This window comes from Chlorocebus sabaeus, chromosome 28 (genome assembly GCF_047675955.1).
Source record: "Chlorocebus sabaeus isolate Y175 chromosome 28, mChlSab1.0.hap1, whole genome shotgun sequence".
In the NCBI taxonomy this organism is placed as follows: Eukaryota; Metazoa; Chordata; class Mammalia; order Primates; family Cercopithecidae; genus Chlorocebus; species Chlorocebus sabaeus.
Window position 1 is genome coordinate 3,934,435 of NC_132931.1, and position 27,107 is coordinate 3,961,541.

General features: G+C 41.9%; 1 protein-coding gene across 5 annotated transcripts in view; it reads right to left on the minus strand.

The window, feature by feature from the left end:
* Positions 1 to 27,107, minus strand: part of AUTS2 (activator of transcription and developmental regulator AUTS2) — a 1,206,381-nt gene that overhangs the window by 30,008 nt on the left and 1,149,266 nt on the right. The gene's annotated exons all lie outside the window — the stretch shown is intronic.

Sequence of the window (27,107 nt, forward strand, 5' to 3'; positions counted from 1 at the left end):
GCTTACATATTTCTGTTTTTGTATTGTTGTATATACACACTTGTTTGCCATTATTCCTTGGAATTCTCATCAAAGCAATTCATTATTTTCAATGTTCTTTTGGTAACACAGATCAAACCGATAACATGCACAAAAGCAAAAACAAAACTTGGGTTTATAAACAAAGCACATTTTTGGCTAACAGGAACTTGGCTATCATCAAATCTCTACAAACAGCCTGGAACAACAACACCAAGATTGGAAGAAAGCTGCCTTCTTCACATGCTTCAGAGGTATGAAAAGACCGAGCACTTGGTAAAGCGCTGATGAAAAGGAACTCCAGACTTCCAACACACATTTCTGTCCAGTGCTGTCTTACCAACCTTTCTGGGAAGATTTTTGCTCAGGATAACGCTGAAATTGAAAGGCTTCTCAAAACCTTCCTTTCTAACTTTAGGGCTGAAGGAGCACCCCAAGCCCTTGCTGTGGATAGGCCCTATCCAGCTAGCAAAGCTCCCGGATCCAATGAGGAAGGAAGGCCCTTTATTCAGCGATGTCACAGTTAGGGATCTGGCTCTGTGTCTTCACAAAATTTCCCATATTTTTCTTTCACAGGATTTTCCCATAGCAAGCTAATATCAAAGGCACTGAAAAATCACATGCTTCATATGTATGATCCAGGCCTGTGAGTCAGGTCTGGGACAGAAAGTAACAACAGCCCAGAAATCCTAACAGCAGAAAACAGAGGAGGGGTTTCACTCAACGAGAAGTTCTAAGTATCTGAGCAGGACTCTTCTCACGCTGACAGCTAATTTAGCATTTTTATGCTTGGTACAATGGCAGAAACACTTTTTAAAAATCTTTTTGTATTACTCTGTTCTCTCCAGACTGGGCTGGTGAAGAAATCAATAAATACTTTCTATCTTGGTAAGTATACATTCAAATTCCCTCCAAAAATCACTGTCCAAAGTTTCTCCCTCAAATGAAAGAAAGCTTCCTTTTCCAAAGGACACCACTCAGAGGATATCACTTGCACTCACTTATGCTGGTAAGGAGGCACATCAGAGACACATAAAGAAGTACTACAGATATCTAGCTTGACTCTGTTTACCCCCTTGTTCTTGAATGAGCCTCAAGAATTTGGACAACACAGCCAAACTTGCAGATGGCATCCTGCAGGCTTGGGCTCGCTGTCCAAGGCCCTCGAGTGGACTTTCTTGTCTCCTCTGTTGCCTCACTATCTCAATCTCAACCTAACCACAGCTAGAACATGAGGGAGTGGTGCCAAGGCTGTGGCCGTCACCACCACCTCCAACAAGCTACCACAGATGAAAGGAAGACCCAAACCTCTCCAGGGAACCCTGCAAATCTGTACGGCACTCCTTTAACTTTAATGCACGTTCAAATCACCTGAACATCTGATTAGAATTCTCATCCAGATTCCACAGCTCGGGATGGGGCTCTAGATTCCGCCTTTCTGAGGATCTTCTAGGCAAGGCTGAGGCTGCTGATGCGTCGACCACATTTTGAGTAGCAGGATCTAATCTAACATTCTGACCAGATAGGGAATATGCCCAGAGAAGGGAAGGAATTTGCTTGCTGGAAGTCACGTCCTTGTTTTGTAAACCAGAAGGCTTGAGTTCCAGTCCTAGCTCTGCCAACACCAACTACCTTTTCTGCAGTCTATACTATGCTGCCTCCTAAAAAGCAAAAGTCGCAAAGCACAGCAGGTAATGATAAATCCAGGATTCAGTTAAAATATTTAAGTACATCAGACTTAAAGTGTAGAGGGGTTAGTAAAGCTACAAAGAGTTGCTGGAACACTGTACTTCAGCTAGCCCTGAAAGCAATCAGTCCCTCAATGCTTTGGTCCTGCAACCTAAAAACAAAGCAGTGATGAGTTTGAGCTGGTAAGAACTTTGGGGGCTGAAACAGTTTTACGACTCCCCATTTACAAGAGTCTCTTGAGGTATAGGTTAGGCGTCAGGCATTTTTGTGGCTAATCGGTAATGCATTTCCTCTTCCTTTCAATTATTCAATAAGTGTAATCTTCCCAGTTAAGCTTTTCCATCTTGACAGTCAATTTGTCTTACTGTACTTCTCCAAAATTGGTAGGAACACATTTTAAGAAATCAGCTGGTATTGCACCGCATCCTCTGAATTTGTCAAAGGATACAGGAAAGAATGAAATTTGCTGAATTTGAAAGAAATAAGAATGTACAAATTGAGTAGTCTTATTTAAATGTTGTATTCATTACATTTTGGGGTTTAAAAATCTCTCTTCCTGTGATTATAAAAATAGTTCATCATACTTATACTGAAAGACATGCAAATTCAAATTACACTGAATACGGTACAAAGGGTGGATTTATTGCATATAAATTGTACTTCAATAAACAAACTTTAAGAGATTAGGAAAAATTGGTTTGATTTTGATACATGTTTGATACAAGTTGCCTGGGGAAAATGGACCCTTTTTCTGTACTTTACTAGTAGAATGCAAACACTGTATAACCTCTGTGGGGGACAATTTGGCAACGTTTTGCAAAATAACAAATGGAGTTCCCTTGGTGTGGTGTGTTAAAGATTTCGTCTGCAGACACTATAAAACAATACCGTGGTTTGGATACCAAGTTTGGAAGCCACCCAAATGTAATCATTAGGAGACTGGTTACAGACATTTGCAGATCCACACAATGGAACACCTTGCGGCAGTAAAAAGGAATGCCGAATGTACAACGTGTAGCATTTACTATCTTTTGTGGAAAATGGAGGGAAATAATTTATATCTATTCATTTTATTTTACATACAAAGAACCTGTGTGGCCGGGTGCAGCAGCTCACACCTGCAATCCTAGCACTTTGGGAGGCCGAGGCAGGTGGATCACTTCAGGTCAGAAGTTCAACACCAGCTTGGCCAACATAGTGAAACTCCAACTCTACTACAAATACAAAAATTAGCCAGGTGTGGTGGTGCCCGCCTGTGATCCCAGCTACTTGGGAAGCTGAGGCAGGAGAATGTCTTGAACCCAGCAGGAGGAGGTTGCAGTGAGCTGAGATTGAACTATTACACTCAAGCCTGAGTGACAGAGCAAGACCCTGTTTCCAAAAAAAAAAAAAAAAAAAAAAAAAAAAAAAGCAGCAGCTGTGGAAGAATACTCAAGAAACTAGTAACAGTGGCTACCTGTTTGGGGGCTTGGGAGGAGTGAGAACTGGATAGACAGGGAACTGGAGGGTGCATGTGTGTATATGCATAAAAAATAAGAAAATGTAATCTATGAATGTGTAAAAACTTTGAAAATAAAAATGGATTTTATGAAAAACTGTAAATTGCTAAATAAAACTGACTTAAAAACCCAACCAGATCATCAAAATAAAAGGAAAAAGTACTCAATAATCCAAACCTTCGCCTCCTCTCCAAAAGGTATCTGTGTCATAGACAATGTTGACCTAACCTTGAAGAAACAAATTATTCCTGTCATCTAAATTGAAAACCAACAGCAAATATTACACAACAAAAGAAAGAGGAAAAACTATTTACAAAAAATATAATTACCTAGCTGGAAACCAGAGGCAACCAGCTGAGAAAATATTACAACTAATAAGAGAGTGCCACGAGATATCCAAATAAACCACAAGTAACCTCAGCTTTTTTATACACCAGCAACAGTCAGAAAATTAAGTGTAGAAAGGATCCTCTTCATAATAACAAAACCCGTAACACCTGGGAGCGAACCCAACAAGAAAATTACAGGGCTTGTAAACCTTCAGAAATGTCTTCCCTCCCAAAATTGCTTTTGTCAAGGTGTTTTTCAGTGCAAAAAAAAAAAAAGGCGAACTAAGTCAGTCACGTAATAGATAGTTCTCATTGGAGGATACTACTCCCTATGGGAAGAGATGGAAATTTGTGGGAGTGTGTGGCTAGCACTATGACTTCAGGTCACTGGTGGCTCTTAGGGATGTCTGATTTACTGCAACGTGAGCAACAACCACACACGACAACATCTCAATGCCTTCCTAAATCCCACCCAACATTTGTGCAGCTGAAAACCCTAGAACCTACCACCTCTGTTTCTGTATATAAACACAAAGTAATTTTTTGCATGGTTTTAATATACACTGATTTTTCCAGGAATGCAGGGACTGTACTTTGTTATATCTGGGTCATGTCCAAGGGTTGATGGCTATTTGGGAAAATCATGACACTATAGTAAGGCTGCTCCCGGTATCTGACTCTCCATGACCATGTATTTCTGTGGGTCTGCATTTGTAGTAGCAATATTTAGATACCATTCTATAGAGTCAAACACTGTGTTCTAATATGAATAAGCATTTACATACTTAAATGTATAGTATGTTATAAATGACTTGGTTTCTACTTATTTCTCCTTTATATTTTATTAGGGCTTTACATATACTTTTAAATTAAGTATATAGATGTGTACATTAAGTATAGATTTCATTCCAGAAAGTAAAAAAGTGAATGTGCTATAAAATATTTCTTATATTACACTGGGTCTGCTAGGATTGAGATTTGGTACATTCTGGTGAATTCCTACACTTCTAGAAGTCCAATGACTTAATGCACAAATGCAGTAACAACCTCCCAGGGCGGCTGTGGAAATAGGCCATATAAAGTGCTTTCCACAATGCACAGCACATAATAAGTCATCAATCAATGTTCCCAAAACTATTGTGAAGAAGTATTTAATGTTACAGAAAGTATCTCATGACAAAATTGCCATTAAATAAAGTGGGCTAGCCAGACGTGGTGGCTCACGTCTGTAATCCCAGCACTTTGGGAGGCCGAGGCAGGCTGATCATGAGGTCAGGAGGTCGAGACCATCCTGGCTAACACGGTGAAACCCTGTCTCCACTAAAAAATACAAAAAATTAGCTGGGTGTGGTGGCGGGTGCCTGTAGTCCCAGCTACTCAGGAGGCTGAGGCAGGAGAATGGCGTGAACCTGGGAGGCGGAGCTTGCAGTGAGCTGAGATCATGCCACTGCACTCCAGTACGGGCGACAGAGCAAGACTCCATCTCCAAAAAAAAAAAACATATATCAGTGTGATCTCAATAGTGAAAATTATCCGTGTAAATGTATACATGTATGCACAGAAAAAAGACTGGAAAGATAAACATTAATTGCAGTCCCATGATCCAGAAAATAAACATTGACTTTAATTCTTATATTGTGCTTTTACCTTTCCAAATTGAGGAGGAGGAGGAGGAAAAGTGCAAAACAAATGAATATTATAGAAAATTTGGAAAGTGAAGAAAAGCACAATATAAAAATTAAAGTCAATGTTTATTTACTTTGTTATTAAAGCAAATAATTATAGTAATATTTATTAAATAGTATTAAATAATACATAGTTATTAAATAGTATTAAATAGTATTATTTACTGTAATAAGTACAGTATACTTGTTAAATTATTATTTATTAAAGTAAATAATAGTATTATTATTGCTAAAGAAAAAAAGAGATGCTACACTTTAAAATGAACTATTTTCACGGACAATACACCTCTATCATTAAAGTAAGCCAACCGAGGAAGTGATCGTTCAAGTCTTTTTAAATTGCCTCACCTACTGAGTTTTTTCTCTGAGATGGAGTCTCACTCTGTCGCCCAGGGTGGAGTGCAGTGGCGCAATCTTGGCTCACTGCAGCCTCCGCCTCACCTCCCGAGTTCTAGTGACTCTCCTGACAACCTTCCGAGTAGCTGGGAAGCTGGGATTACAGGGGCCTGCCATCATGTCCAGCTAACTTTTGTATTTTTAGCAGAAACGGGGTTTCACCATGTTGGCCAGGCTGGTCTCGAACTCCTGACCTCAAGTGATCCGCCCCCAGCAAAGTGCTGGGATTACAGGTGTGAGCCACTGTGCCTGGACTATTGAATAGATTTTTAAACAAATCTCTTCTCCAAGAGGACAGATAAATATTTCACTCTCTGTATGGTGCATGGTTTCAATGTTTAAAAATATGGGGCGTGTGTGTGTGTTTTAAAGTTAAAAGGGTCTCACTCTGTCGCCCAGGATGGAGTGATCATAGCTCACGGCAGCCTCAAACTCATACGGTGATGTGATCCTCCCCACTCGGTCTCCTGAGATGGGACTACAGGCACACAGCAGGACATGCTGCATAGTAAACCTTCCATCTCTTCTTCAGCATTTCTGACTGGTTCTAACTGGGTATTATTTGGACAGAAAGGAAATGGTACATACTGATGAAGGAGGAGGAGGAGTACAAAACAAAAGAAAAAATACCCAAAAAAACCAACTCTCCCAAAGTACAGCTTCTGCACCTTTGGTCTTCACATCTTCATACTCTGTTATGAAGTTTCCTAACAGGACTTACTAACTACAAGGTCATTACCGCAGCAAACCTGAAGGAGCTTCCAAAGGCATCAAGAAAACTATGTGGGGGGGAGGGGGGCACTAGTCCCTGGACTATCTATCCATCCATCCATCTGTATCTTTTTGAATGTCTAATCCTTATGACTTAGAATTAGACAGGTTCTATTTTTATTATTCCATCTTCTAGTTAGCCTCTCTCGTTACTGTCCAAATGACAAAGCCACAAAGAGCACACCACACAGAAAGACTACAGATCACAGTCAAATAAGAAAAATAACCCAGACTTTAAAGTGGGAACATTAACAAAGGACTGAAGTGTTCAAACACTGGGAATCACAGAGACATATGGAAACACCGAATTTCTGTGAATCAACATGCAATTACCTCAAGCTGGAAGCAATGTCTATATTATTTTATTATTTTTATTTTTCTGGACACAGTCTCACTCTGTTGCCTAGGCTGGGATGCAGTGGTGCAATTACAGCAGACTGCGGCCTTGACTCCCCGGGCTCAAAGGAGCCTCCCACCTTAGTCTCCAAGTAGCTGGGAGGCTGAGGCATGTGCCACCATGCTGGCCAATTTTTTATATTTTGTAGAAATGAGGTCTTACCAGGTTGCACAGGCTGGTCTTGAACTTTTGGCTCAAGCAATCCTCCCACCTAGGCTTCTCCTGGGATTACAGGTGTGCGCCACCATGCCCAGTCAATGTCCATTATTTAATCACCTTCACCTGTCTATTCTGTTGCCTCAAACAAAATCTCTTTTTAAGCAAAGACTGTATTTTGTAAATACATTTTAAAACCCAAACTGCACTAGAGTTAATTTAGCAATACTTTTAATTCCCCCTGCCAAGTTGTGATTGTATCTCCAAATTTCTACATTCAGTGATGTTTTGCAGAAAAGCGTCCACTTTCTCCAACATACACTTCACTTTATTTTCCTCCTCTCCCTCTTTTCTTCAAATCATTAAACAGAGACCAGTTTGTTCCATTAGAAGATTCAATTACCCGAACGAATGGAAGGATGACATTCAGTCTTGCAGCTCTTCTTCTCGGTCACTGAAACTGTATAAATAAATTGAGGAAAACCCACTGTTTGTTCAAGGCAAATTAATTTTCAAACACCGCAAGACTGGGAGATCAGGGGGATGATGGGTGCTTGGCAGGGCTCGAAGAGATTCCATTTTGTGCTTGTCATGTTGTGTAAACATTAATTACCATCTGGGAGGCTGAGCTGTGGGCTGAAGTCTGTATCACAAACCTCCAAGGGCCTTCAGGGTTCCTATTAAAAGCAAAATCCTAGATAGGAAAAAATAACCATTGCATCTGCCAAAACACCAGCAGCCCACTGGGAGAGCTGTGTGGAGTCCAGCAGATTAGAGGCTGCTGTTACCAGAGAAGCTACTTTGGCTATCATCTAGTTGAGCAGATTAAGCCCGATAGGGGTTAATCTGCTAGGGATTAAAGGAAAAGCAACACACCGCAGTTGAGCGTGCTTAAACTTGTTTCACGTTTGTCGCTCCTAAACCCCACACCAAAACACATCGATCCTGATGCGTATGCCCACGTTCCTGATGCCTTAAAACCAAAACGTCCGCCTTCAAGGGGGGTGTATCAACCACAGTCTTGACTGTAGAAACCACAGGTTCTCTGAATCATGGCTTTGGCCTACAGAAGGCAGAGCTTTTAGGGTCAACCTGGACTTGCAAACATTTTGTTTACTTTGCAGTCTCAAGCAAACAGAGCCACAAAGGACTATGTAATCAAATGACCAACATGAGAATGAGAGAAATAGGTTGTGATCTATTGGCGGTGGGAATGGCAGCCTTAAAAAGTCTTTAGAAACTCAGCAATGTCAAGGTCACATATAATCCATGTGATTGTCACTTCATATGGGGAAAAGACTCATTTGTATTATGCTGCCTCATAGGCCAGGCTTTGTGTTAGGCCTTGTTCAAGACAAATGAAAAACACAGGGAAATGGTAGTCAAAGAACCTGTGGTCCTGCTCTTCCGTTTTTGTTATCTGTAAGGCTCAGAGATAGCTTAGCTAATCAGACTTACTGATATCCTATATCTTATTCTGAGTTATCAATGGTAAGGCATTTATATCCATAACATGTTCCCATCGCACCTACCCCAACGGTCTTAGGCCAACATCAACTGAATCCTGTGACGGGATATGCGGAGACTTGACAGGAGACATAAGGTATGAAGGACGAAATTTCCAGTCACTTCCAAGAACACAGGAAAACTCCAAATATCAGTTTCGGTGAAAGTTTTTAAAGACATGGCCCCACTTTTTGATTGTTTGATCATATCCTCCTGCCAGCCTCAATATTTATTAGCCGGGTAAGATCACCTCCTGCTTGCTTTCCATTCCCAGTGCAGCCTTCCTGCTACCCCCAGACTCCTTCCGGGCTGTCCTGGCCTGTCCACCCCTGCCTGGCTGTGAACTAAGTGCTCATATGACACTGTGTACTATGCACTTACACACACCCACGCACTGCCACCCTTAAAACCAGTGTATGCAGGCCGGGTGTGGCAGCTCACACCTGTAATCCCAGAACTTCCGGAGGCCAAGGCGAGTGGATCACCTGAGGTCAGAAGTTCAAGACCACCCTGGCCAACACGGTGAAACTCTGTCTCTACTAAAAAAACCAAAAATTAGGTGGGTGTGGTGTCACGCGCCTCCAATCCCAGCTACTCAGGAGGCTGAGGCAGGAGAATCGCTTGACCCCAGGAGGGGTCACTGCACTCCAGCCTGGGCAACACAGCGAGATTCTGTGTCAAAAAACTAGTGTATGCTCAATAATTAAACACGGTACTTCTGTGTCTGTGACACAGGTGCAGGAGGTCTTACGAGGCAAGGTTCTACAAGGATTTTCAACCAAACATGTATGGATTTGCACCACACAGCACACCTACATTGAGTAAAGATGAAATTGAAGGACAAGGCTGTCATTGATCTAAAAGCCACAGCGCACATTCCTTAGGCTGGAAGACAAGGGGGAAAATGTTTGCTTATTTTGGGAATTTTCCTAAGGGTGGGACCGAGGCACTGAATATGAATAATTTTAGATGTTTGGCATAAAAAATAAGAAGACAGTCTTCCCTGTATTAATCATCCTGCTTTTCACATTAAGGAGAATAAAATAAGGATACAGGCAGCCCTGCTTCCAGTGTTTCCAATACTAAATATCGTTGAGGAAGGAAAAGCCGTGAGGCTCACAGATAGGGCACATTATAGATTTGACACCGTCCTTCCTACCACTGCCCTCTGCTAATCCTAACACCTTCACCTGAGAAGCTGATGTCCACACCCTAAATGGGCCACAACCATGAGGCTAATATCCGGCCCTGGTCACCATCCGGAGCACGCATTCTGTGTCGTAATGTGCTCCTATCATTTTACATGTTAACGTCATAACAATTTTGGGGTGATTTGCACATGTCTTTTGTATTTGTCTTTTGATAACAGAGACATCAACATGTCTGTGATATAATGGGGCTATGGAACAGGGCAGTCAGCTAATAACTTTCACACTCTTAAAAAGTCAGTGTGCCCGTTAAGGTTGGCCAATGGTTGTAGGGTAAGCCCTAGATTTGAGTTTCAACACTTATGACTTTACCAAAGATGATTTTCTCAGGGACGAAGTAAAGACACTAGCAGCAAACACCGACTTACATACTGTCCGTCATCTACCACCTTCCTGCTTTGCACCTGAGGATTGTATTTCATCTGATTTGGGGCACACGTTAGACAATCACTGAGACTCATTTAGAAAAGAGGCTGGGTGAACATGCCAAGAGGCAAAGTAGGAATTTCCATCTGTTGGACGGGCGCTGTAGCTCACGCCTGTAATCCCAGCACTTCGGAAGGCCAAAGTGGGTGGATCACTCGACCCCAGGAGTTTGAAACCAGCCTAGGCAACATGGCAAAACCCTGTCTCTACAAATAAATACAAAAGTTATCCGGGCGTGGTGGCATGTGCCTGTAGTCCCGGCTACTCAGGAGGCTGAGGTGGGAGGATCACCTGAGGTCATAAGTTCAAGACCAGCCTGGCCAATATAATGAAACCCTGTATCTACTTAAAAAAAAAAATAATTAGCCGGGTGTGGTGGAGGGTTCCTGTAATCCCAGCTACTGAGGAGGCTGAGGCAGGAGAATCACTTGTACCCAGGAGGCTGAGGTTGCAGGGAACTGAGATTGCGCCACTGCATTCCAGCCTGAGCGACAGAGAAAGACTTCGTCTCAAACAAACAAACAAACAAACAAACAAACAATAAATAAATATTTTAAAAAAAGAAATGAGCTCTCTGCTGGAGTCACCTTTCACATCTGAAATGCTACAAAGTAGCCTCTAGAAAGAGACAGTGGGAAGTTTTACCTATCCTTGGATAGAGCTGGAGTAAGTCGCCAATACAGTAGTGCTGCTTACCACTCACAATTACAATCCCGGAACGGAAATGCTCTCAGACAACCAAGTTGATGCTTGGGAAATATATGTCAGAATGACTTTCCTGCAATCACCTGAACTTTATCTTCAGAGACGCTTTCAAAAAAGAAGGCAGAAAGTAATATGGCATTCATTTGTTTCTTATTCAAGAAGAAGCTACACATATTAACCTGCATGGCCTTGGTGCCTGAGGGCCTTGTCTACCCGGCTGTCCTACCATTACCTCCAGCTCTCAACAGGACGAAAATCACGCCCACCCCCTTCCACTCCCACTCTGTCCTGTCCCCATCATCTAAGCTGAGAGTCACAGCATCCATTGATTTCATTCCCCCAATATTAACCGGTGGTTCATGGGTAAATTATTGCTTATGTGATGCTATTTAAAACAAAATAATGGTTACAGAAGCCACTGTCTGCCAGCAGCCTGACTAAGCTCTTAAAATGTAAATCGATCATGCTGACAATAATCACTACTTACAACAACACTGCTACTCTCTGTGTTCACAAAAGCCGGTTTAAAGCTCTCCAATGGCTTCTCATCAGAGACAGAATCCCTTCCCAACTCCTCATCAAGGCCTGCCGCCCTCTGTCTCTCCTTCAGCCACCGTCCAGTGCACCAAGATCCTGCGCTCTCCCCTTTCCCACACAGATGCACTTCTGAATCCCATCTTTCCGGCTCGTGGTTAACCCCTATCCGGTCTCACAGCCCCTGCTAGCCACCTGCTCTGATGGACTTCTAGTCTATACTTAATGTCCCTGGTATCAGCAAGCAATACATTACGTTTCTTATATAATAAATAAATTATGTTTTATTATACAAGATTAAATATGTTCATACTTGAATGACAATAAAACTTAAACCTAGGCCAGGTGTGGTGGCTCACACCCAGAATTCCAGCACTGTGGGAGGCTGAGATGGGCGGATCACCTGAGGTCAGGAGTAAAAGACCAGCCTGACCAACATGGTAAAACCCCATTTCTACTAAAAATACAAAAATTGGCCCTGCCTGGTGGCGGGTGCCTGTAATCCCAGCTACTCAGGAGGCTGTGGCAGGAGAATCGGTTGAACTGAGAGGCGGAAATTGCAGTGAGCCGAGATCACGCCACCGTACTCCAGCCTGAGTGACAGAGCGATACTCTGTCTCAAAACAACAACAACAACGAAAAACCTTACTGCTATTCATATTTTAATACGCACAACTTTTTTGAGGAGGGATTTCTTTAAATCTTTCCCTTTATTTCAATTCTGAGCACAGTGCCTTCCATAGAGTGAGCGCTTGATAAATCGTTGATTTCTTTAACCACATACTAATCAATTTACAAAATCTAAGCAAGTTCTTTTATAACTGCAATTCAAAAGGAAAAAAAAATCGTAATAATGAGAAAAATACTCAATAAACAATTACACATTAAGCCAGAAAAATCATGTCTCTTTGGAGTTGTTTCCATAATTGGACATTAGACTGCAATAAAATAATAGTATATAACGCAAGCAAATGTGAAATAATTGGAAGCAATTATGAAGTGTAAGGATCCATTTTCAATATATAATAAAACTAATGTTCTATTTAAAATCATAAAAGATTCTAATAGCTTGGTTATTTTTGTATAACAAAAAGAGCAATCAAAAGCAAATAATGCTAAAGGCGAGCTATGTTAATAATCAAAGGTGGGCGAAGCCTCTAGGTATATGCCTGTGGTCTGCACACTCGATCTATAGCAGTCAACAGACTTTATGAGGACAAACATACTTTTATGTGCATAGAAAGAAAAAAACAAGAAAATATAAACAGCTGCTACCCTGGGAATTGTTACGAGGAGCTGTCAGAGGATTTGTATTTTCAGCCTTCTATAGTATTTAAATTTTCAACAGAACACTGGCTTTAAATCCGGAAACCTGAGACAAAGTCAAACAACTGCGCAGTCAGCAGGTAATTTAAAACACTCATTATAAGCAAACCAAAGTACAAATCTTTTTTAAAATTAGCCAACGAGAACTGCTAAAAACTAAATGGAAAAATTAAATGGAAATGAAACACTGAGGAGCAATGAATCTGGAAGGAATGATGCCCGAATGACTAAGCTCAAAGTACGTGGGGCTGGGGAGAGAGAAACAGGGTTCTGTCTTGACACAATAAAAATCTTCATAATGATAGCAAAATACAATTGGGATACATCCACATCCAACTGGGAGATGATACAATACAGAAACGTATAATAAGGACTTTCCTAGAATGCAGACGGTAAGAGTCAATTTTTTAAAACTGCAAAAAAAAAAAATTGCTAATTATTAATATAATACTGAAATCACCATTTTCCTAAGGAAAGCCTGCAAAGCATCACTGCAGTGGAACTGGAGGGGGATGATGAAAAGGTGGCCAGGGCACATCAACTCCAGAGCACTTGGAAGGGTGATGTCGAAGAAACCATCCCCTGCTCCTTTGCCTGCTCATAAGCACATAAGCACCCTGTACACATGGGAGAGGTACAAGCTCCTCCTGTGGGAGGAAAGCAGCATTCTGAAGAGATGACTGCCAAGGGGGGCTCACGTGTCCGTCAGGCCCTTCAACTGTACAAAGACACAAAGACACTGTCAGAGGTAAAATGACAGGATCTCGAAGCTCTTGCTGCTCTTGCCACCTCGAATATGTCACCTGTCTGCACGGAGCCTCGCTCATCGGTCTGACAACAGCATGTGCCCGGCAGCCAGGCGGCACTGAAGGCTGGCTTGCTGTTCCCCATGTTCACAAAATCAACACAGGCTGACTTCATTCGAATGTGCCTGTTCCTTACATGTCCTCCTCGTCAAGGCACCATGGAAGGCTTTTAGTCCTGACTAAAGCAGAACTGAAGGACATCCTGAAACCCTGACCTTAAAGACAGGAGAAGGCAGCCTAGAAAAGCCAAGATGAAACAGAGGGCATTCAGCTAATGGCCCCAAACCAAGGATGTGCCTGCCTGTGACCTTGGCGGCCTCAGGGAGCCACTGAAAAGAGGAGCACATCTACCTCCCTGCAGACAAATGGCCTCATGTCACTCACCCTTGGAAAACCCATTGTTAATGAGTGACGTTGGTTATATTTCTTCAGATCCTGATTTACTCAGATCTAGACATTACTTTCAACATCACACTTGGACAAACGACTCCAGTTGAAATTTGGTGTTTTCAAATCCAAACATCCCCTGAGGAAAAATAAAACCTGTTTCCCAGGAACTTTCTGGACTCAGCCAGAAAAGTGAGGACGATGTGAAAATGCTTTTGCCAACACTAGGGGCTGGAAATACATGAGCTGGATAACCTCTCTTACAAAAAAGGGGCTGGGGAGGGGGTCGGGGTAAGATCACCCCTACATCCACACTTCAACCATCCCTTCCTGCTTTTCTAAAATGCAGCAAATTCTTTGCTTCAAGTTCCTATACACTAGAAATGATGATTGCTCCCAGGCAAAGTGACCATGGCCAATGAGTCATGAGGGCCCCAGTCAAAACTATGGGCCTAGCACGAATGTGCACTTCAGGCACACATGTCAAATCTGTCAATGCTGGGAGGAAGCAGATATAAACAAAATAAGACCCACCAACTGGAAAAGAGGGCATTCCCTGCCTAGAGGCAATGACGTCTTAATCCTCCAGAAGGCACCACAAATCCCACAAACATAACCAAGGATGTTTTCCCCTTAAAACCCCAAATCAATGCACGACAAATGCTTACATCTTTTTGGGTACAAAGAAACACAATTTTCGGTCTGCCTTAACAGACGTGAATTTATAAAGCACACAGTCTGAGGAATAGCCACTTCCGTGAGTCTGAGTAATGCTAGCGTTTTTTTTTTTTTTTTTTTTTTTTTTTTCTTTTGAGACAGACTCTCCCTCTGTCACCCAGGCTGGAGTGCAGTGGTGCAATCTTGGCTCACTGTAACCTCTGTCTCCCAAGTTCAAGTGATTCTCCCACCTCAGCCTCCCGAGTAGCTAGGACTACAGGCACGTGTCACCATGTGCAGCTAATTTTTGTATTTCTTGGTAGAGATGGGGTTTCATCATGTTGGCCATGTTGGTCTCTAACTCCTAGCCTCATATGATCCACCCACCTCAGCCTCCCAAAGTGCTGGGATTACAGGTGTGTGCCACAGCGCCTGACCCAGATTTCTTAAAGGAACAAAAATAAAACAATGGGAAGCTTATTATCAGTAGTAACTGAATTGGTGAAACTCCCTTACTAAACAGACTAAAAAGCTGAAATAATACCAGTTTAGATTTCTTTCTAAATGTATAGACTTTATGTCCTTCTATGATTCAGTTTTGAGAGGCAACATATTATAGTTTCAAAATTAACTGGACTCAAGTTCTGGCTTTACCACTAGCTAGGTGACTGAGCACGTAACACTTCACTTCCCAGAGCCTTGGTTTCTTCATCTGAAACAGAGAGAAGTTTGGGCTTCCTGATTTCTGTGGTTCTTTCCAGTTCTAAGAATCTATTATTCTATTGGCATTAGTCTATTTTCGATTAAAGCCATCATCAAATCACACACATGTAAATGATATGAGGTGAAATTCCACTTTTTTAGACAGAGTTTCGCTCCTGTTGCCCAGGGTGGAGTGCAATGGTGTGATTTCGGCTCACCGCAACCTCTGCTCCCGGGTTCAAGCTCTCCTCCTGCCTCAGCCTCCTGAGTAGCTGGGATGACAGGCACATGCCACCACGCCAGGCTGATTTTGTATTTTTAGTAGAGATGGGGTTTCTCCATGTTGGTCAGGCTGGTCTTGAACTGCTGACCTCAGGTGATCCACCCGCCTCAACCTCCCAAAGTGCTGGGATTACAGGCGCGAGTCACTGTGCCTGGCTGAAATTTCACTTTTAAATCAGAAACTTGATAGGTGAAATACAAGTTTCTCTTCTATGCTGTTCCTTACTGTATCCCCTTTTAGATACCAGCTGAAAAGTAAGAAGCATTCAACCTCCAGCTTTTATATTTTAGAGAAATCTGCTAAATGTAATTAGGAACAGACTTAAGAGATATTCCTCTGGCTGGGGAAGACTTTGGAAAATGGCTAGATCAGCCAAGTATGTCTCTTTAACGTGTATTTTCATTCCTCCTAGCAAAAATAAATCAATCTTTAAGACCAAGAGTTTCTAGAGAGTGAGTGGGTAGTATAATTTATATATCCTTATATACCAGTGCCTGGAATACTATAAGAACAAAAAAGATGCTTTACTGATCAAGTAAGAAACACAACAAAGAAACATGAGCTGCTGTGACACTTGCTTTGAAATTTGAGTTTGTTCTAATGTGAATGTAATGTTTGCTTGGGTGCAATTTTGTCTGCAAAAAGTACAAGGTGAATGGAGAGAACTGAGCTGCACTCCTGAGCCCAGAGGAATACACTAACCACACAGCCTCAAGCATTCCTCGTCTTCCTCAGCTGACTGTGTGTGCTCTGAGTCTAGCACATTCAGATCTGCTGTTACAACTTTCTTTCAGATAATCCTCCTTCCACCACGCCACTATAACCGCTGGCTCCAACCCTCCTCATGTCAGCTCCCATAAGCAAACTTCAGGCTTTTTACAAGGCAGATGCCATATTTATTGTCTTTCTTTCTTTCTTTCTTTCTTTCTTTCTTTCTTTCTTTCTTTCTTTCTTTCTTTCTTTCTTTTTTTTTTTTGAGATAGAGTTTCGCTCTTGTTGCCCAGGCTGGAGTGCAATGGTGTGATCTCGGCTCACCACAACCTCTGCCTCCTGGGTTCAAGCGATTCTCCTGCCTCAGCCTCCCGAGTAGCTGGGACTACAGGCACGTGCCACTAAGCCCGCCTAATTAGTAGAGATGGGGTTTCTCCACGTTGGTCAGGTTGGTCTCAAACTCCTGACCTCAGGTGATCCGCCCACCTCGGCCTCCCAAAGTGCTGCGATTACAGGTGTGAGCCACCGTGCCTGGCCTATTTATTTCTTCACCATTTAGCACGTGTAAAACTAAGTTACTGTTTTTACTGGGTTCCTATTTTTTTTCTAAGTCTGTCAGTGATAAATTTTTGGTCCCTAATCCCATTTTTCCCACAAGCCTTACAGCTTCATTTGTACCACTGTGAACAGCATGGTGATTTTCAGGAAAGTATACACAAGCATTATAACAGAACTGACTATAAAATTAGGGGAATTCATGATAAAATAAACCTCATCTTACAAAGAACAGAAAGTTTCTTTTTTTTTATTTTATTTTTTGAGACAGTGTCGCTCTGTCACCCAGACTGGATTGTGGTGCTGCGATCTCAGCTCACTGCAACCTCCACCTCTTAGGTTCAAGCGATTCTCTTGCCTCACCCTCCCACGTTGCTCAGGCTGGTCTCAAACTCCTGACCATCTGCCTTGGCCTCCCCAAGTGCTGGGATTACAGGCATGAGCCACTGTGCCCGCCCAGGGGAAAGTTTCCAGTGGGTGCAAAACAGCATCTAGCCATTGTCTTCTTCAATGTACTTAATAAGTACCTTATTTATTAATAAAATACCTACATTTATTACTTTATATAAATCGAATGTATATATTCAAATAAGTATGATAAATATTTAAACAACGGCATAATATATACTTATTAATAAACAATTTATCAATATGCAGAATTTGGGAGAGCAAATACTTTTGACTTAGCACTTACTATGAGCTGTGAGTGTTGAAGAGAGAAGAGGAATATGAGACATGATTATGATCCTAGCAGAACTCAGGAGGAAAGATATAAACAGCCATAATACAATGTAGTAAAAGCTCTAATAAAGGCATCACTAAGTCCTCCAAAATAGCAAAGGAAGGAAGGACAGCTCTCAATGACAGAATATGAATCCCCAAAGTTTAACAGGCTGAAATGATGGGTTAAAAGAAAACAACAAAATTGGAGCTGCAACAGCACCACGTGTAAGGTCCGACACTGGAAACCTGAAGGACTGTAAAAAGCCTGCCGCTGCTAAGTCTTGCCTCTCCTTTCTTTTATTCGAAAATAGTTGGTATTTGGATTCACTCTGCAGTAACCTGAAATTCGTCAAAAGCAACACTGATCCAAGTGTTGGCTGTCTCAATAAAAATCTGTCACTGGGAAAATGGGGATGACAGGTACTGATTAAACTCTGCTGGGAGAATCAGGTTCTGCGTACCTCCTTTTAAAGGGGCTGTGCATGAGCTGGAGCACATTCAAAGGTGATGAACAAACTCACAGCCATGCTTCCTTGGTAGTGGATGAGGGTAGGGGAGGCAGGAGGGCCGGGAATGCTGCTGTTGTCTAACATTTGAAGGGCTGTCTTTTGTAAGAGGAAGTAGACTTGTATTACATGGCCCCAAGGGAAACAGCTACATGGGGAACAGTCAGCCTAATGTAAGGAAGACTTTCTTTCTTTCTTTTTTTTTTTTTTTTAACAGTTAGAGCTGCCCAAAGACAGAACGGTGCTCCTTGAAAGGCGTCTCAGGGGTGTTCAGGCACAGCCTTGGTGACCACGTGGCCGGGAAGCTACAGACTGAGGATTTACACATCAGACAAATGGCTGAGTATAGATCACCTTTAAGATCGTCCTCCAAACAAAAGATTCTACAACTCTAGTTATTTAGAATTAGCTTTGAGACTTTGGGCAGGTCACAATTTTTCTCCATCTCCTATCCTATTACTTCAGAATCAGACACACTACTAATATCAGAACATCCAAACTTTTTTTTTTTTTTTTTTTTTTTAAACAGATAAAGAATGTGGCTGGGCACAGTGGCTCACGCCTGTAATCTCAGCATTTTGGGAGGCCAAGGTGGGAAGATCGCTTTGAGGCCAATAGTTTGAGACAGGTCTGGGCAACATAGTGTGAGATCATCTCTACCAAAAAAAAAAAAAAAGGTAAAATTAGCGGGGTGTGGTATTGAGCACTGTAGTCCAAGCTACTCGGGAGACCGAGGCAGGAGGACTGCTTGAGCCCAGGAGTTCAAGACCAGCCTGGGTAACATGGTGAGACCCTGTCTCTTCAAAATATAAAAAGCATTAGCCAGGCACAGTGGCATACACCTGTGGTCCCAGCTAACCAGGAGGCTGAAGCGGGAGGATTGTTTGAACCCTAGAGGTGGAGGCTGTAAGAGAGCTATGACAGCACTACCGTGCTCAAGCCTGGGAACACAGCAAGACCCTCTCTTTAAAAAAAGGCCTCAAAGGTCTCATAGAGAGCACCAGAATACAGAAAGCAAGTTAAAACCTTCTGAGTAGACGTGTCGTCCACAAAGTGGGGGATGGGAAGGTTTTGAATATGCTCTATATTCCATATGCCATAAAATGAGGAAAAGGTATTTGAAACCAGGTTAATTTCCTTGTATTTGAACTATGTATATCCAGTGTGTTAAGGACTTAAGTGACTAGAAAAACCACATGATTAGCTTTCAACATCCTCCTTTCCAATAGAGAGAAATGTGATCAATAACATGTAACACACACGTGGTCCCCTCTCTTCCCTGGACTGTCGCCGCTCCTCTGGGGATTGGGGCACTGGAGCCTTGCACCACGCATTAAAGATCCTCCAGCAGGAGTTCACAGCCACTGCTTCTGCAGAGGGACTGACACTGGTTCTCTTCATGCCCGCCGTGTACCTCACAGCTAACAATCCTCTAAAAGCAACTCTCAAAGATCAACTCCATTCACCAGCTCCTCAGGCACAACACATAACTTTATACCCGTTTGTCACATGTCCAAAACGTTTAAAAAAGAACAAGAAACAAAAAACTTGTTCCAACTTTTTGCTCCAAGAAGAAAAAATGCTAGTTAATCTAAGTGCTTCAGGAAGCCTTAATAGCCTTTTCATCTGCTCCAGCAGCAACACCCATTTCTCTGGCCAATCAGAGAGAACCAACTCAGGAGTTACAGGTTCCAGCACCAGGAGAAAACCGCAGTGAGAACGGTCATTTGTTTGGAGAGACTGCCCCTCCCAGCATTTTTGCATGTTTACAACTTGACTGACGTCTGTAACTTCCCTCTAGGACACAACTATTTGGAAGACTTCATTTCCTAGTACTAAGGAAAGTTTGCAGAGAGGCCCATGAAGTCTCAAAGCCTCCTAACTGCACTGTGAGATGCAGGAAAACCCGGCCATATCTCCTCATGTCAGTTTTCAGCTTTATGGACTTTGACCAAAAGTTGGTTTAAGAATGTCTTCCATACAAGCCTTCAAATAGAGGGCTTTGTAAATTCCCGACGCCAACATTTTAAAATCTAACTAATTTGTATATTAAAATGCTTCTCTTTATTGCTAATTGGTTGCAACATAATAATTTCTCTGCATTATATTTTACTGCTAATCACAACCTCAATAAAATGGGCAATGATGTGTTTCCATTTTCAAGGTTACCTATGAAGTCCCAGGGCTCTAAAACAGGTCAGGGCTTCTCTTCACCCCCCCCCCCCCCCCACTCCTCCTTCTCTCTGGATTTTAGGTTATTTCAATATCCTGTGTACTCTCTGACAATAAAGAAAGTAATAACAGAACTGTAAAGAAAAATGCACGTCAGTCCACTCTGGAAACTATTTAGTAACTGTGGGTCGTGAATTTAAGGAAAGGGGAAACCAACACATTTAGGAAACATTAGGTTGGAGAGGGGCCTGTGAATTTCAAATACCTATGACACAATAGTCTCTTCCTCCAAAAATCACAGACATTAAATAAGAACTGGATAAAATTGGTTAAAATATTTCTATCTTACACTACAAATAACAGAGCACACTGAGTTTCAAAAATAAATTCCTTCTGACTGGCAATCAGAAAGGTGAGGTTCTCTTCCACTTTGATTCTATGGACTATGTGGAATTTATAGATGTCACAGCGGTGGAGAAATCTCATGTTCCGGTCCTTTGGCACATGGGTGCTTGAGCCACATCACGGCAAGGGGCAGGCTGATGCCCATGGTCTCTGCTCTAGGGCTGGACCCATGGAAAATGCAACCAGAACACTCCAGGCCACCTGGGATCATTAAGTAGCCTGCATGCACTACCCAAATCTGTGTACTTTTTCACCTTCTAGGTCCTTGCTGTTTCCATTTCTTACTGCTTATCAGGGTCTCCATCAGATGTGCATTAACGAAGTAAAAGGAAAATAATCTTTTCTCCTCGTAAGCAGTTATGACTAACGTTTTAGTCACTTGAGAGTAAAACTTTTCACTAACGGGGAGACTGCAATGAGGGAAATGATCTCTTCTCTTTGTTAACCTAGCTGGAATCACGGAAAGTGATCAGGAATGCTGGTGATTTACAAGGAGGATGAAGGGGTAGGGAAGTCGCTCACTGGGAGCAGGACAGCCTATTTGTGACTCTACTGCACTATTCTTCTAAGTTATGTCTGGATCTTTCTAACAGGCAGAGATGCACTTTGTGGCAACAATACTTTACAAAGTGTATGAAACAGAAAACACAGCTCCGATAAGCCGGCGTTAGGAATGCAGCGAACAACACTGTCGTTCCTCATTCCCCTAACAGTTGGGCATTTTCCACCAGCGTTCTCTTCTCCAGGAACAGTGTCTTTCAGCTAATCACCCCAATAGTCAGAAGATATCCCTCTTTGGATGGATGAATATTCAACTAATTTAGGCATAAAAAACACTAATCTGCCACTTTTAAAAGTAGGAATAGATGTACCTTAAAGCATGCATATTACAAATACATTTCTCTTTAATTACTCCAACCACGTCACAAATCTTGGAAAACAGTAACAAAAATATCTACACCTGACCCCCTAAACCAATCGGCAATAAAGCATGCCAGTCATTTCATCTTTTTCTTCAATCCACATTTTATATCACTTGGTAGTAAAAGTATTTTTCCATACTGACATCTACTTTTCATAATGTCCATTTCTAGAGGAGTGATTGATACGATCTATTGATTTTTCTGCTGGCTTTTTTTTTTTGTAATACATATTTAACTCTTCAGTTCATTTGAATTTATTCTGGTGTGAGATGAAGACCTAACTATCTGATGAATAATCCTGCCTTTCATTCCCCTTTGATTTGTGAAGGCTTTTTTTATAATATATTAAATTTTTATGTGAAAATGGGATTTGTTTTGGGGTAATTTGTCACTTTATGGTCTATTAACAGTGTCATGATATTCTGTTACAGTTACACACACACACACACACACACACACACGCATAATAAAATAGATATACTATCACTTCCTCCTATGTAGATTTTCAAATCCAAACTCCATTTTGTCCATCCCCACTGTCAATCAAATAAGGATTTTGATTGCAACTGATCTAAACTTCCACATTAATTTGGACAAACTTCAATACCTTGCCTTCTAAATTAAGAACTTGCCATTTCTGAAGTCTCTTGTCTCTCCAAGATTTGTAGTTTTCTTCATCTAGGTCACATAAATCTTCCTCAGGGAGAATGGAACATGGCCTGTCTGTTAATGCTCTATTTTCTTTTTCCCTCTTAAGCATTCTAATAACATAGTATTCTCTCACTCCTGGGCATTCTATCCTTCAAATGGAGGATTTCAGGAAAACATTAAGGTACCACAGTAGAGCCAACACATGCTTCAGTTCCAGGGAAAGTCATTTAGGCTACCGATGCATTCCCTGACACAGGGAATGAGGAAGACAGGGTGACGCACCCGCATTCACTTCATTGAGAAGAAACCTCTCCTTGCGGTCCTTAGAGTCAAAGGCTAATGCATTCTTTGGAACATCTGCACCACCCCCGTGACGGTCAGGGTTAGGCAAACCCAGCCTTGACTCTAGCAGCCACCCGTCCTCCCTTCCAGCTCCTCTCCTCTGGACGTGCTCCTGAACGACCATTGTAACTTCAAAAAGGAAATGGAGAAAGAAAATTCTGCAGAAACCAACTGAATTTGCCATGTTGTTCTGATATCCTTTCACAAGTCGATTTCATTTTGTTTGTTTCTTGATTTCAGAAAGGTTGAAGTGAGGCAGAGGGAACCAAACACATCTCCCAGCCTTCTCATCTCGGGGACAACCCATTCAGCTCTCCTTTGGTAAGGTTTTCTTCTAAAAGAAGAGGACACTTACCCTAAGAATTAGCTGTGCTCTCCCACCTGAGAGACAGGCTGTGAGAATATAAAATGAACAGAATTGACGGCCATTTCCTACTGGGTATTAAGGTCTTATAAAATGAGAACGCTGTCCCACTAATGAGAAGCTAGACTTCGTTTTATTCCTCCTCCAGATTTATATTTATCTTGACCTTGGGTTGAAAGCTTATAATTATCTCTTCTGCTACCTAAAAGTACCCAAAACTTCTTTCACCTTCAACACTGCTATACTGAATTTCAGTTTAGGTAACTATTAGGCATGAAAGCAGGTCTTCTAATGTCTCATAACAACCTCTTTAGGAAGTTGCTGCTTCCATTTTTTAAAAGAGGCAGGGATAATGATATCAACAGTTTAAAAATCTTACACAGGCAATAAAATGACTTAGGGCAGATATCATACAACAGTTGACATTAACTAGGGGACTTCTGCATTTCTTATATGGCTTTATTTTCTGTTTCTGGAAACTCTGACTAATCTATTGAGTGCCCAACATTTCCAGTGAGCAGGTAAGATGCCAGGTAACTACACCACCATTCCTACCTCACCCTGCCAGCCCCCACAAGCATGTCAAACCATATGTCCCGCCAAACCTCATTCTGGGACAGATTTTTAACTGAGTGAAAAAGGGGGGAGGGGGACAATATATCTCCATACTGATATTTATCAAGGTTTTCTTTTTTTAAAATTTTTCTTTTTTTTCTCTGAGACGGAGCCTTGCTCTGTCGCCCAGGCTGGAGTGCAGTGGCGCGATCTCGGCTCACTGCAAGCTCCGCCTCCCAGGTTCACGCCATTCTCCTGCCTCAGCGCCCGGAGTAGCTGGGACTACAGGCGCCCGCCACCACGCCCGGCTACTTTTTCTATATTTTTAGTAGAGACAGGGTTTCACTGTGTTAGCCAGGATGGTCTCGATCTCCTGACCTTGTGATCTGCCTGCCTCGGCCTCCCAAACTGCTGGGATTACAGGCGTGAGCCACCGCGCCCAGCCAGGGTTTTCATGGTGTCTGGACAAAGGGGTACAACATGAGGCTTGGAGCATGCAGCGGGCTGACGGGAGGCTTGAGTATGAGAATCAAGGCCCTTGCTCTCTGCTCTGTCCCACGTTGCCGCGGTCCAAAGGGATTCTGAAAAATAAAAGGAAACTCACCCACCAAGAGACTGTAGGGTCTCTTCCATCCAAAACATCAAAGATGCTTACTGATTATATTAACAAAGTATATAAAAAAATAGCCTGGATTTCTGTGATAAAACTAATGTAGAGGCCAGGTGTGGTGGCTCACGCCTGTAATCCCAGCACTTTGGGAGGCTGAGGCAGGAGGATCACTTGAGGTCAGGAGTTTGAGACCAGCCTGGTCAAAATGGTGAAATCTTGTCTCTACTAAAAATGCAAAAATTATCAGGGCATGGTGGTGGGCACCTGTAGTCCCAGCTACTTGGGAGGCTGAGGCAGGAGAATCACTTGAACCCTGCAGGCGGAGGTTGCAGTGCACTGAGATCACATCACTGCACTCCAGCCTGGATGACAGAGTGAGATTCCACCTCAGAAAAACCCAAAAAACTAATGTAGAAAAATATTACAACTACATAATCTAGATGGGGGGGCGGTTAGAGTAGAGGTGGGAGTGGAAGAGGTCAGAATAAAGGTGTTCACTGTACAACGATCTTCACTTTTCTGTATATTTGAAATTTTTCATACAAAATTGTTAGGGGAAAATAATCTAGACAATTGGCATCTTCGATTTTGTATAGCATTTGTCCTGCAGCAGTGAGGATTTCCAAGTTTCTATAAAATGCTCTGTTTATGCAACAGAACTATTCCATGACTCTGAGTGATGTAAACTGTGGTTATTAAACACCACTAGCTCTAAGTCTCCAAGAGTCCTGAGAAGCATCCCATTTAAGATACCCTTAAGCTGCTATTATCTCTGCAGATAGAGATTTTCCTCCATCCCCTTCCTTGAAGAATTAAATGCTCAGGAGCCTAACCTTTTTATATACTTTGGTGCTGTCTCAGATCATTAAAAATCGAGAGTGTAAATGTTTATTATTCTTGAATGGTGTATAAACCAATTCCTACCAAAGGCACAATACTGAGTTCTATTAACAAACTGATTAGGAAGCACGGCCCTGTGGAAACAGCGTAAGATGCAAAATCAGAGAAGACAGGTGTGAGCTTTGGTGAGGGGCTGCCTCCTAAACCACAGTTCCTCTGTGGACAAAATGGAGATCACACGTGCCACGTCTACCTCAAGTGTGTGTTATGAGGCCAGATAACTATAATCAAGAAACAAGAAAACGCTTTGAAAAACTGCAATGCATAATGTACTTCAGTACAATTACCAATTTACTTTGCACCTGTTTGCAAAAATAATACATACTTTTATCCTAAAGCAGAATTGCTAGAATTAAGAGGGTTTGGAATCCGGTTATGTGTCAGATGACAAAATGTTGAAGGGAAAGCTGGGCCTGCCTGTGCCAACTCATCAGGAAGAAGACTAAGTGGGTTCAATGAGAGCCAGGCAGGAACAGGAAGAGTCCAAACGATAAGGAGAATTCACGCTGGATGCACCCCCCGCCAACCTGCACCACCGCAAGGTTTCTGTCAGGGGAGACAGTTGGGGTCTTGATAAACAGCACTGCTAGGAAGGAAGGGACCTGGCCCTGTGATGTCTGTAGGTCAACCTAGGAACCTCGGATACTGACACTTACTCCTCTCTTTCTCAACAGGTTGATTGGTCCATCCCTATCTCCTTCACCCCCTCTTCTCTAGGGAAGTGCTCAGGACATGGAAGACTCCTCTCCATGTGAGGAGTCCTAAAGGGCAGATGGGTCAGATGAGACCTGCTAGAAATTCTGAGGCACGAACCAATCTAAGTATTAGTTACTACGCTAATCTAAGCACTGTTCTAAGTATCTGCTATGAAGAAAAATAAATGTATTTAATAATAAAGAAACAAGAAAATACTTTGAAAACTATAATGCATAATACACTTTAGTACGATTATTAATCACGTCTTTAGGAAATACCCTTATAGGCATTAATTTTTTCACTCAGATGCAACACCCGACACTAGACTAGATCCTCTACTGGAGGGGAAAGGTATTGCCATAAAGGACATTTTGTCAACTGGAATCTGAAGAGCTGATTAGATAAAGGTATCACATCAGTGTTACATTTATTGCAATTGGTAGCTGTACTGTGGTTATGTAAGACATTACCCTTATTCCTTGGAAATACTCAGTGAACTACTTAGACATAAAAGGCTATGATAGATGTATCTTACCCTCAAGTGGTTCAGAAAAAAATTGCCTATTTGTGTGTGGGGGCTGGGGAGGGAAAGGGAGGGAGAAACCAAAATAGAAACCAAATGGAGCAAGACATTAAGAGTTAGATCTGGGTAAAGGGGATATATGAGCTTTGTGCTATCCTTATTCTTGCAACCTTCCTATAAGTTTAAAACTATTTCCAAAAAAAAAAGAATAGTGTCTTCTTGACAGTCATTCGGAATGAATACTTGCTAAAAAGTGAAACTAAATGAATGATCAGTCTTTAGTTTTATTTTAAAAAGAAGTCCTTCAAAAGACAGTATCAAGAAAGTGAAAAAACAACTCACAAAATGCGAGAAAATATTTGCCTATCATTTATATAGTAAAGGCTGAGGATCCAGAATATATAAAGAACTATTACAACTCAACAATAAAAAAAACCAATAGCCCAATTAACAATGGGCAAGTGGTTGGAGCAGACATTTCTCCAAAGAAGATATACAAATGGCCAAAAGCACATGAAAAGATGCTCAACATCATTAGTCATTCAGGGAAATGCAAATCCAATCCAACCCACAGTGAAATATTAGTTCACACCCACTATAAACAGAAAGGCAGACAATAGCAAGTGTTGGCAAGTTAATAAGGAGAAACTGGAACTCTCATACACTGTTGGTGGGAATGAAAAACTGTGTAGTCACTTTGGAGAACTGTCTGGCAGTTCCTCAAAAGGCTAACCATAGAGCTAACACGTGACCCAGCAATTCCACTCTTAGGTACATACCTGAAATGAAAACTTACATCCACACAAAAACTTGTGCGTCAATGTTCACAGCAGCATTATTCAGAGTAGCCAAAAAATAGAAGCAACCTGAATGTCCATCAACTGATGAATCAATAAACAAAATGTGGCATATCCATACAATGGAATATTATTTGGCAATTAAACATGAAATGCTGATTTTAAAACATTATGCTAAGTGAAAAAAGCCAGAC